Genomic DNA, 11174 nt, shown 5'->3' with positions numbered 1-11174 from the left:
CTGCTAAACTAGTATTCCTGACAGAGAGTATCTTGAGAGATATGTTCAGTTCTAGACACCACAGTTTAGAAAAGACAGTGTTAAAATGCAGGGAATCTAGGATGTGACCTAGGATTCAAGTCATATGTGAAAGACATGGGGATGGTTGATGGAAAAAGGGGGAAATCTCAAAGGGATGGGATCATTGTCTTCAAGGAGATCACATGAGAGAGGGATTAGACATATTCTGTCTGGTCTCCTGGGACAGAAAAGAAGCAAATTTAGGCTTAATTTACTGTGAGGAAAAAACTCCCTAATGATTGGCACTTTTCAAAAAAGGAATGAATGGGGTGGCTAGGTGGTGCAGTGGATAGAGCACCGACCCTGGAGTCAGGAGTACCTGAGTTCAAATCTGGCCTCAGACACTTAATAACCACCTAGCTGTGTGACCTTGGGCAAGGCACTTAACCCCATTGACTTGCAAAAAAAAAACCCTAAAAAAAATTTAAAAAAAGAAACTATTTAAAAAAACAAAAATGGAATGAATGGTTGACTCACGAAGTAGTGGGAATGGTAACATGATATAGAACAGAGGTGGATGTCAAATGTGTGGTCAATGAGACTCCCCCCCGCCCAACATCTCAAGTTCTTTTAGAACTAGATTAAAATGCAATTTGAAATATTTAACAAAATAAGTAAAAAGCACAATAAAACATAGGTAATGGTAATTGCAGTTTACTAAACTACACATGGAGTTTACATGTGACTCATATAAATCCTTAGATTTGAGTGAGATCCTGTTGACACAACTGGTGTAGTAAATAGGAGGCCAGGGCACAGCCAAGATGATGACAAGAGCAATTGTGTCTTGGGCACTCTCTCATAAAACTTCTAAACTAAGGACTCTAACTAAATTTTCAAGAGACAGAACCCACAGAGGGACCCCATGAGGCAGTTCTCCTACTCAAGGTAACCTGGAAAAGAGCAGAAAGGCTCTGCTTCCCAGGGATGGAGGGGTGGCCCACCAGAGCGAAAGAACTTCAGCCTCCCGGGGAGGCAGTCCCAGGGCTCTGGGAGCCATGGCTCATAGCAGTGAGGGAGTTTCCTGATCTATACCCCAAGGAGCACCAGGCACAAATTGGGGGAACAGTGGTGGACCTCTGCCAGAGAGAGCACATGAAGCCCAGTCCTCAGGGCACACAGCAAGCAGCATGGCCAAGGCAGTCCAGATCCAGGAAACAGAAGCAGGCGGAGCCAGTAAGCAGGAGCCCCCAGGGCATGAGCCCATTGAACCTAGGGAGGGGAGTGAAGAGAGAGACTGCTGAGCTTTGCCCCAGGAACAGGACTCTGGGGTTCTGAGGACATTCAGATCCTGATTGCAGTCTAGGCCCCCATCCCACCCCCCCTGTAGCAGAGGGGGGAGCACATATGATCATTCACAGACCAGGAGGGAGGACAGAGCCTGACACACTGAGACCATGCGGGAGTGTCCCAAAAGCTCAGGAAGCACCCCCAAAACAGGCTCAGTCTGGGAAAATGAGCAAGCAGAGAAACAAGAGGAACACCATTGAGAAATATTTTGCTTGTGAGCCCAAGAAGGATCAAAACACTCAGTCTGAAGATGAGGAAGCACAAGCTCCTGCATCTAAAGACTCGAAGAAAAACAGAAATTGGGCTCAGGCTATGACAGAGCTCAAAAAAAGACTTTGAAAAACAAATGAGGGGGTTAGAAGAAAAACTAGGAAAAGAAATGAGAGAGAGATTTAGGAAAAACATAAAAATGAAGTCAGAAGCTTAGTCAAGGCAATCCAAAAAAATGCTGAAGAAAATAGCATGCTAAAAACCAGCTTAGGTCAAATGGATAAAACAGTTCAAAAAGTTATTGAGGAGAAGAATGCTTTAAAAAGCAGAATTGGCCAGATAGAAAAAGAGATAAGAAAACTCCGAGGAAAACAAATCCTTCAGACAAAGAATAGAACTCAGGGAGATTGATGAATTTACGAGAAATCAGGACTCAGTACTTCAAAACCAAAACAATGAAAAATTAGAAGAAAATGTGAAACATCTCATTGAAAAAACAACTGATATGGAAAACAGATTTAGGAAAGATAATTAAAAAATCATTGGAATACCTGTAAGTCATGATCAGGAAAAGAGCCTTGACATCATTTTCAAAGAATTACTACAGGAAAATTGCCCTGATATTCTAGAAGCAGAGGGCAAAATAGAAATGGAGAGAATCCACCAATCCCCCCAAGAAAGAGATCCCAAAAAACTAACCCCCAGGAATATTATAGCCAAGTTCCAGAACTCCCAAGTCAAAGAGGAAATATTACAAGCAGCCAGAAGGACACCATTCAAATACTGTGGAGCTGCAATCAGGATCTCACAGGAGTTAGCAGCAACTACATTGGAAGCTCATAGGGCTTGGAATATAATATACCGGATGGCAAAAGAGCTTAGAATGCAACCGAGAATCAACTACCCAGCAAAACTGAATGTCCTCTTCCAGGGAAAACTATGAACCAGGGGAATTTCAAATGTTCCTGTTGGAATGTCCAGAGCTGAACAGAAGATTTGATCTTCAAATACAGGACTCAGGTGAAACATAGAGACTGGAGGAGAAGGGGAAAATATGAGGGACTTAATGATGATGAATTGCATGTATTCCTGTATAGAAAAAAATGACACTGATAATACTCATATGAACCTTCTCAATTAACAGAGCAGGTAGAAGGAGCTTTTATAGATGCAGCACAGGAGAAAGCTGAATTTGAAGATAAAATATGGTGTAGAAATGGAGTCAATAGAAAAAAAGGGAAATGTAATGGGAAAAAGAAAAAGGAGAGGGGGAATAGGCCAAGATATTTCATATAATAAGATTTTTCTTTATTATAACGAGCTATTGCAATGATATGGAAGGGGGAAGGCAAGGGGGAATGAGGGAATCTTAGCTCTCATCAGAGGTGGCTAGGAGAGGAAACAACATATATACTCAATGGGGTATAGACATTTGGAGTAAGAAGGGGGTGGGTCAGGGGGAAGGGTGGGATGTGAATGAAGGAGGAGAGGATGAACCATGGAGGGGAGAGTGGTCAGATATAATACATTTTCTTTTTTACTTCTTGCAAGGGGCTGGGATTGGATGGCCTGTCTGGCACCATAGGGCCAGGTGGATGCTGGGCCTAAGGGTTAGTATAGGGGCTTGGGGCCTCTTCGCTCCAGAGCCAGGGATTTGTCTGCTGCGTCACTCAGCTACCTTACAGCAGAGTCAGTGAAAAGAGAGAGAAAATATAGTACATGGTAGTGGAGAAATACAAAAAGAGGGAGTTGCAATCAGCAATAGCAATGGTGGAAAAATATGGAAGTAACTTTTGTTTAACTTTTTTTTTATTTTTAAATTTGGGGGTTTTTTTTTTAGGTTTTTGCAAGGCAAATGGGGTTAAGTGGCCTGCCCAAGGCTACACAGCTAGGCAATTATTAAGTGTCTGAGACTGGATTTGAACCCAGGTACTCCTGACTCCAGGGCTGGTGCTCTATTCACTGCGCCACCTAGCTGCCCTGGAAGTAACTTTTGTGATGATTTATTGTAAAGAATGTGATCCACCCATGACAGAGTCGGTGGTGTTGGAACACAGACTGAAGCACATTTTTTATTATTATTATTTTGGGGGGGGTGCAGGGCAAATGGGGCTGGGTGGCCTGCCTGGGACTGCATAGCAGGGTGATCGGTGAGTGTCTGAGGCCAGATTTGGACCTGGGTGCTCCTGGCTCAAGGGTCAGTGCTCTGTCCGCCACCCAGCCATCCCTACTATTATTACTATTTTTTTTATTTTGGGTCTTTTTTTTTCTTTTTTTGGTTTTTGCAGGGCAGTGGGGTTGGGGTGGCTTGCATGTCACACAGCTGGGTGATTGTTGGGTGTATGGGGCTGGATATGGGCTTGGGTGCTCCTGGCTCCAGTTGGTGCTCCCGTCCACAGTGCCACCTGGCCATACCTTCAATTATTACTATTATTTTTTTCATTTTCATTTTCATTTTTTTCTCTCCCCTTTACTTTATCGCTCAAGTGAGTCTATATTTTTTGGGGAAGGGGGTATTTTGTTTACTCTTAAACAAGAATATTTTATTTATGTTTAAAAAAACAATGTACAAAATGATAATAAATATTAAATTAAAAAAATTAAATAGGAGGCCAAACTTGGAATAAGGAAGACCTTGGTTCAAATAACTCCTCAGGTACTTAATAGCTTTGGGATCTTGGGGAAGTAAATCACCTTGTATAAGCTTCCTCATCCATAATGAGGGGACCAGCCTCTGGGGGTACCTTTCAGTTCTGAATTGGAGATCCCTCACAAGAGGGCTTCAACCCAAGACTGGCTAACCACTTCTCAGGAATTAGCAATAGAGATTCTTCCTCAAATATGGGTGGAATCTCAGAGCTGGAGCTGTTGAACTCTCTCTCAAATTCTGTGATTCTGTCATAGAGAATGATGGTGGTAGAGGTGAATGCAAAGTGTCCTTGAAAAACTTAAGGGGATCTCTCCTGAACCCTCTCCTGAGCTCCTCGGAGGAGGAGCCTCGGGAAGGAACTGGCACAATATGAACCATCTCAGGTCTGTGGTGGGATGAAGTGATCAGTGGGCAGAGAATCTTTTTTCTTTTGGTCAGACAGATCTTGGAGAACAAAATTGCATAGTGTATAGAGAACTGAGCCTTCAGACATGAAGATCTGATTTCAAATCCAGCCTTAGACTCTTACTAGCTCTAACTTTTGTCTGCCTCAGTTTCCTTATCTGTAAAATGGAGACAATTATTGTACCAGGTTTGTTATGAGAATAAAAATGAAATTTTTGCCATTGAATGAAATGAAATATTTAAGGTTAAAAACATTAAAGCACTATATAAAGGTCATTATCATTGTAAATATGTATGAAACTTGATCTATTTGATCAAGGGGAGAATGGACAAAGGAGAAATGAATGGCCCTGTGTGTATATGCACCTGAGGAATGGAGAAGGGGATGAATTTATTTAGTAGATTTTCACAGGAGGCATTTAACCACAGTGACTGGAGATATTGTTTAAAATGTTACAGGGATTTGTAGAATCAATGAAGTATGGTTGACAGAGTCCTGGACTTGGAGTCAAGAGATGAGTCCTGCCTTAAATACTTATAAACTGGATAATCCTGGACAAGTCACAGCTTTTCCAGGCCTTAATTTCCTTAACTTTAGAATGTTGGAGATGAAGGTGGGACTCAAAGCCTTCAGGGGTCCCTTTCAGCTTTGTCTTGTTTTTGTGGGGGTTTTTTTGAAATGTATGCTCTTTGAGGAAAAGAGCTATTTATTTTTTAAAATTTGTTTTAAATTTAAATTTTAATATTTCATTTGATTTCCAATTATATAAAGTAGTAATATGTACCCATCGTTTTTTTGCAAGGTTCTGAATTCTACAATCCCCTCACCTTCCTTTCCCCCCTCCAGAAGGCTGTCTGACAATCTCTACACTGTTTCTATGCCATATTGCTGTAAATTGAATGTTATAAGAGTAAACATAAACCTCCCCCCTCCAGAAGATGGGAAACCTCAAGAAGAGAGAGAGAGAGAGAGAGAGAGAGAGAGAGAGAGAGAGAGAGAGAGAGAGAGAGAGAGAGAGAGACTTTAGTCTGTGTTCAGATTTCAATGGCTCTGTCTCTGGAGTGAGTTGCTTTCTTTATCATTAAGTCCACTAGAGAAGTTGCTTCAATATTTTTCCCTCAGTTGCTATTACTAGCTGTACCTCCACTCTATTTCTCCCCACTCTCATTTATTCTATTCTCTCTCTCCTTTCATTCTGGCCCTGTCCAAAAGTGTGTTGTATTTGAGTACCCTCTCCCTCGATCTTCCCTCTCTTCTATCACCTATTGCCCCCTTCCCTCCCCCCATTCCCCCTCATCCTGTCCCTTTCCTCCCATCCTTCTCCAGGGCAAGACAGACTTCCTCACCCTATTAAGTATATATGTCATTTACTCCCTGAGCTATTTCTTATGAGAATGAAGGCTCATTCATCCCCCCTTGCCTTCCCCTCTCCCCCCATTGAAAAACTTTTTCTTAACTCTTATGTGAAATCTCTCAGCTTCTTCTTCATCTCTTTTTCCTTCCTCCCAGTACTTTTCCCCATCGCCCACTGACTCCAACCCTTTACCACATCATACCATTATATTCCACTCCTTCCTATGTCCTGTCTATATAAGCTCCTTCCAACAGCTCTTATAAATGAGAAAGTTCATATGACTTATCAATATCTTCTTCCCGTGCAGGAATACAAACAGTTCAACATCATCAAGTTCTTCATAGTTCCTCTCTTCCACTCCCTCTATAGTTCACCAGAGTCCTGTACTTGTAGATCAAACTTTGTTCAGCTCTGGTTGTCTCGATAGGAAAGTTTGAAAGTCCCCTGTTTCATTGAAAGTCCATCTTTTCCCCTGAAAGAGGATGTTCAGGTTTGCTGGGTAGTTGATTCTCAGTTGTAAACCAAAATCTTTTGCCTTCTGGAATATCATATTCCAATCCCTACATATTCCAAGCCCTTAATGTAAATGCTGTCAGATTCTGTGTAATCCCGACTATGGAGCCTCAGTAGTTGAATTGTCTGTTTCTGGCAGCTTTTAGAATTTTCTCTTTGATTTGAGAGCTTTGGAATTTGGCTATAATATTCCTGGAAGTTTTTCTTTTGGGATCTCTTTCAGGAGGGGATGAGTGAATTCTCTTGATTTCTATTTTACCTTCAGCTTCTAGGATCTCTGGGCAATTTTGCTGTATTATTTCTTGAAAAATGAAGTCTAGGCTCTTCTCCTGCTTGTGGCTTTCAGATAGTCCAATAATTTTTAAATTATTTCTTCTGGAATTATTATTTGAATTATTTCTCCTGTTTTTGAGGTCGGTTGTTTTTCCAGTGAGATATTTCACATTTTCTTTTAACTTTTGGCTTTTTTTTTTTGGAAGTTTTATTTCTTCTTGATTTCTTGCAAAGTCATCAGCTTCCTTTAGTTCTATTATACATTTGAAAGAATTATTTTCTTCAGAGAACTTTTTTATCTCCTTTTCCAGCTGGTCAATTCTACTTTTTAAGGTATTCTTCTCATTTGCCTTTTGTTTTGCTTTTTCATTAGGCCTAAACTGGTTTTTAACATATTTTTAACAGTATTTTTTTGTATATCTTTCACCAAACTTTTGATTTAGTTTTCATGATTTTTCTACATTGCTCTCATTTTCCCCTCCCAATTTTTCCTCCACCTCCCTTAATTGCTTTTCAAAAGTCTTTTTTGAGCTCATCCATAGTCTGATCCCATTTTCTATTTCTCTTGGAGGTTTTTGGATACAGAAGCTACGATTTTGTCATCATCTGAGTATGATTGATCTTCCATCGGGATTAAAGTAATTCTCTATTTCAGATTCTTCTTTTTCTGTTTACTCATTTCCTCAGCCCAAGACTAATTTACAGCACTCCCAAGGCTTTGGGGTTGTTTTTTTGGGGGAACACCCCACTGGGACCTTTATTCCTCCAAGGTTTTATCCTCTCTTGCCTGTGCTTTGATATGTAGATACACCCCCTCACTTCCCTCTGCCCCAGGGCTATAGGGAGGGATCCTTCTATCTTAGTATGGAAGCCCAAACTGTAATATGTGAGTGTAAGCAAACAGCAGGGTTCTACCCCAGGGAGAGCAGAGAAGTCTCTGCAGACTTCCCTTACTGTCTCTGGGGGTGCAAGCTGCTTTCTCCTGATTCTTGCTGTAGATTCTTCAGCCATGCTCCTTACTCCACACTCATCCAGGTGAAGCAGAGTTCTCTCACCACCCTTTCAAGCTGTTGCTGGTGATCATTGGGCTGGGCTGTGCTAAGGCTTTTTTTCCAACCCCAGTCCTGGTGAAGCACACCTTTCCCACAGAAATTCTAAGTTGTCTTGGACTGAGTATCACTGTGTATCACTCAGTCTTTCTGTGGGTTCTGACTCACTAAATTTTGACTAGAACCATCCTTTGTTTTGGGGGGTTTGGGGGATTGAAGTTTTTGGGGAATGCTGCCTTCATGCCCCATCTTGGCTCCACCTCCTGTTTTTATTTTTTTATTTTTTTATTGTTGCAATGTAATAGGGTTAAGTGACTTGCTCAGGGTCACACAGCTAAGTAATTATTAAGTGTCTGAGTCTGGATTTGAACTCATATTCATCATTACCAGGACCAGCACTCTAACCACTGTGCAACCTAGCTGCCTCATTATTGTTGTTTTTACAAACTGAACAAGATGTTTTGTGAAGTGAATCTCTTAGAACTATGGCATTTTGTGAATTTATGAACATTTTAAAAAGTCTGTCATGGTCAAAAAGGTGTTAAACTTGTTTTACTGGGTGCCAAAAGGCAAAACTAGAAGCATTTGGTGGATGCTGCAGCGGTTCATCATGAGGAAAAACTTCTCAACACTTTAAAATGTTTTTGGATGGAAAATATGATATCATTGGTAGAACTTTCACTGAGTAAGCTTCCTTTACCAATGCAGGGAGTTTTAAAGAGCACTGAGGAATTAAATTCCCTCCTATCCACACCTCCTCACCCATGCTGCACAACCAGGATATCAGTGGTAGTAAAGGCCAGTCCTCAAATTGTGACACATATAACAAGACCACAGAGAAGTAGAAAAGGAAGCTCAGGAGACAGTGGGCTTACCAGTATTGGCATGTTCAAGCAAAGGCTTCATGCTCACATGTCAGGGAAGTTGTTAGGAGAGAGTCTTATTTCAAATTCTGTCTGGACTAAATGATTTCTCCCTTCCCTTCTGGCTCCAAAAGTCTTGGGATCCTTAAATGGAGAGGACTGTGCTTTTTGAGCAAGAGAAGTGAGGGCAGTGATGCTATGGGTATATGAGTCTGGTCCAAGAGAAGCAGAGGCCCTGTCATATCAAAGGAGGAGAAAGGAAAGGATGATTGTTAGGCTGGTCCCTCTGTTCTCTAGAAAAGAAGAAATTAGTTGGGTCACTAGTCCCTGGCCTGAGGCAAGAATTCTTCCATATAATAGGTGCCTATTAACCTTAAAACCATTTGCAGCACATTTAGAGGCCACTAGTGATCCCTCATCCATGTTTGAAGTCCAGTCTTATGTTGCTCACAACCCAGGAGCATAGTGCTCTCTGTTCTGGGCAAGTCTTGATATATGTACTGATTCTTCTTCTTTTCTTCTTCATCTTTAAAAAAAATACATTTATTGATTTATTTTTCCAACTACAAGCAAAAATAATTTTCAACATTCATTTTTTTGGTAAGATTTTGAGTTCTACATTTTTCTCCTTCCCTCCCTTCTTTCCCACTCCGCTTGACAAAGAGTAATCTGATACCCTGGTTCTTTGAGACCAAACCCAGGCCACATTCTTTGAAGGGTTGCTGTGGGCTGCAGAGATCCTTGTGTTCATGCCCTGATTAATTGTCTTGAAAGGGGGAAGGGTGTGTGTGTGTGTGTGTGTGTGTGTGTGTGTGTGTGTGTGTGTGTCTGTCTGTCTGTCTCTCTCTCTCTCTCTCTCTCTGTGTGTATTCATATCTTGGGACGACAGGACTTAAGACTTGGCAGAACATTTGTAGTACCTCATATAGTTAGTCCAGGTTGGGTCCATCCTGGAGGAGGCTTCTCAAAGAACAGATCACATCTCCCAGAGGACCTTGCTGCTTTCAGGTAAGAATTTCCATGGCACTTTGATATGTGGTGGGAGATTTAGGTCCCCATCTGGCCTGAGACAGAAATCTGACAGAAGAGGCTTGGAAGAAACGACCTAAATTTTGACTTAGCCCAGGGTCAGCTTTATATCATGTGTTGCCAAATCATATGGAAGACGAATGGGACTTCAGGGAAGAGGGATGGGGGTACTCTTTCAAATAAGAGTTCATTTTAGAGGGAGGCTGCTTGGATAGACTCCAGGTCCATAGTGTTTGGGGTTTGCTCTTTCAGATCATCCCTAAGTAAGAGTACAGGGGCTATGGTAAGAGGAAAAGAGGGAATCGAGGACCATATTGGTACCTGGATGTATTTGATCTGGAGTATGACATTTCCAAAAAAGACCTGAAAAATCTATGGATGCATAGGCAATGATATTTGAAAGATATCATGGAGAAGGACTGTAGAATTAGTGAAGGGTCATTGTTGTCTAGGCCTTTAAAAACGAAAGAAAGCAGATCTTAAAAACTAGGTCATTGAGATTGATTTTGATTTTCTAAATTTTCTTTTGAAATTCTAGGTTGTATTAGAGGTGGTATTTATAGAATGTCTAGAAAAGTAAGTATTGATCACAAAGAACCATTATGACATCATCAAAAACAGATATATTCTCTGTTACCTGTGTGGCTGCTATTTGTTTCCACTCTTGCTCCAGCTATTTCTTCCCAATTCTCTGCCTCCTGGAACTGGTCAATAGAGACTCTTCAACAATGGCAGGGGTTGGCAAAGCTCACATCAGCCATTGGAAAGGAGACTCAATTTTGGGGAAAATAATTCGCAAGGAAATCCCAGTCAAGATAATTTTTGAGGATGACCAGTGTTTTGCTTTCCATGGCATTTGCCCTCAAGGTCCAACTCATTTCCTGGTGATACCAAAGAAACCCATTACCCATTTATCTGTAGCAGAGGATGATGATGAAAGTCTTCTTGGACACTTAATAATTGTTGGCAAGAATTGTGCCAATACTCTGGGCCTGAAGAAGGGGTACCAGATGCTGATCAATGAAGGTGCAAATGGGGGACAAACGATCTCTCACATTCATCTCCATGTACTTGGAGGCCTTAAAATGAAATGGCCTCCTGGATAAGTGGTGGTATAGGAAAGAATTTATTTCCCCTTTTCTACTCAGTATGCAGATTCACAATGTATGACATGCTAAATTCAATGTATTTAACTGTTTTCTGTGAAAGAGGAAATTGAGAAATCACTTTATGATATATACAATAAAGGCACAGTTGTTTTTTAAAAAACATGTCAGGCTAATTTTGTTTCCTTTTTATAAGGTTTCTGAACTAGTAGGCTGGGAGAATATTATAGGAATAATTTAACTAGAATTTTTTTATATAATGTTTGATAAACTATCTCATATGGCCTAAACACTGATTCAATTAGATGAATTTGGGACTTGGTTATATGTACTTTTCAAAAAACAGCCATTAGTAATTTGATGTCAATTTG

At 40.9% G+C, this 11174-nt stretch overlaps 1 pseudogene; it reads left to right on the top strand.

Annotated features, from left to right (window-relative positions):
- The first annotated feature begins 10075 nt into the window (after window positions 1-10075).
- Window positions 10076-10943, top strand: LOC141517397 (adenosine 5'-monophosphoramidase HINT1 pseudogene; annotated as a pseudogene).
- Window positions 10944-11174: the final 231 nt, after the last annotated feature.

This window comes from Macrotis lagotis, chromosome 1, assembly GCF_037893015.1.
Source record: "Macrotis lagotis isolate mMagLag1 chromosome 1, bilby.v1.9.chrom.fasta, whole genome shotgun sequence".
Taxonomy (NCBI): domain Eukaryota; kingdom Metazoa; phylum Chordata; class Mammalia; order Peramelemorphia; family Peramelidae; genus Macrotis; species Macrotis lagotis.
Note: the sequence above shows the minus strand (reverse complement) of the source record. Positions and strands in the feature narration are given on the sequence as shown.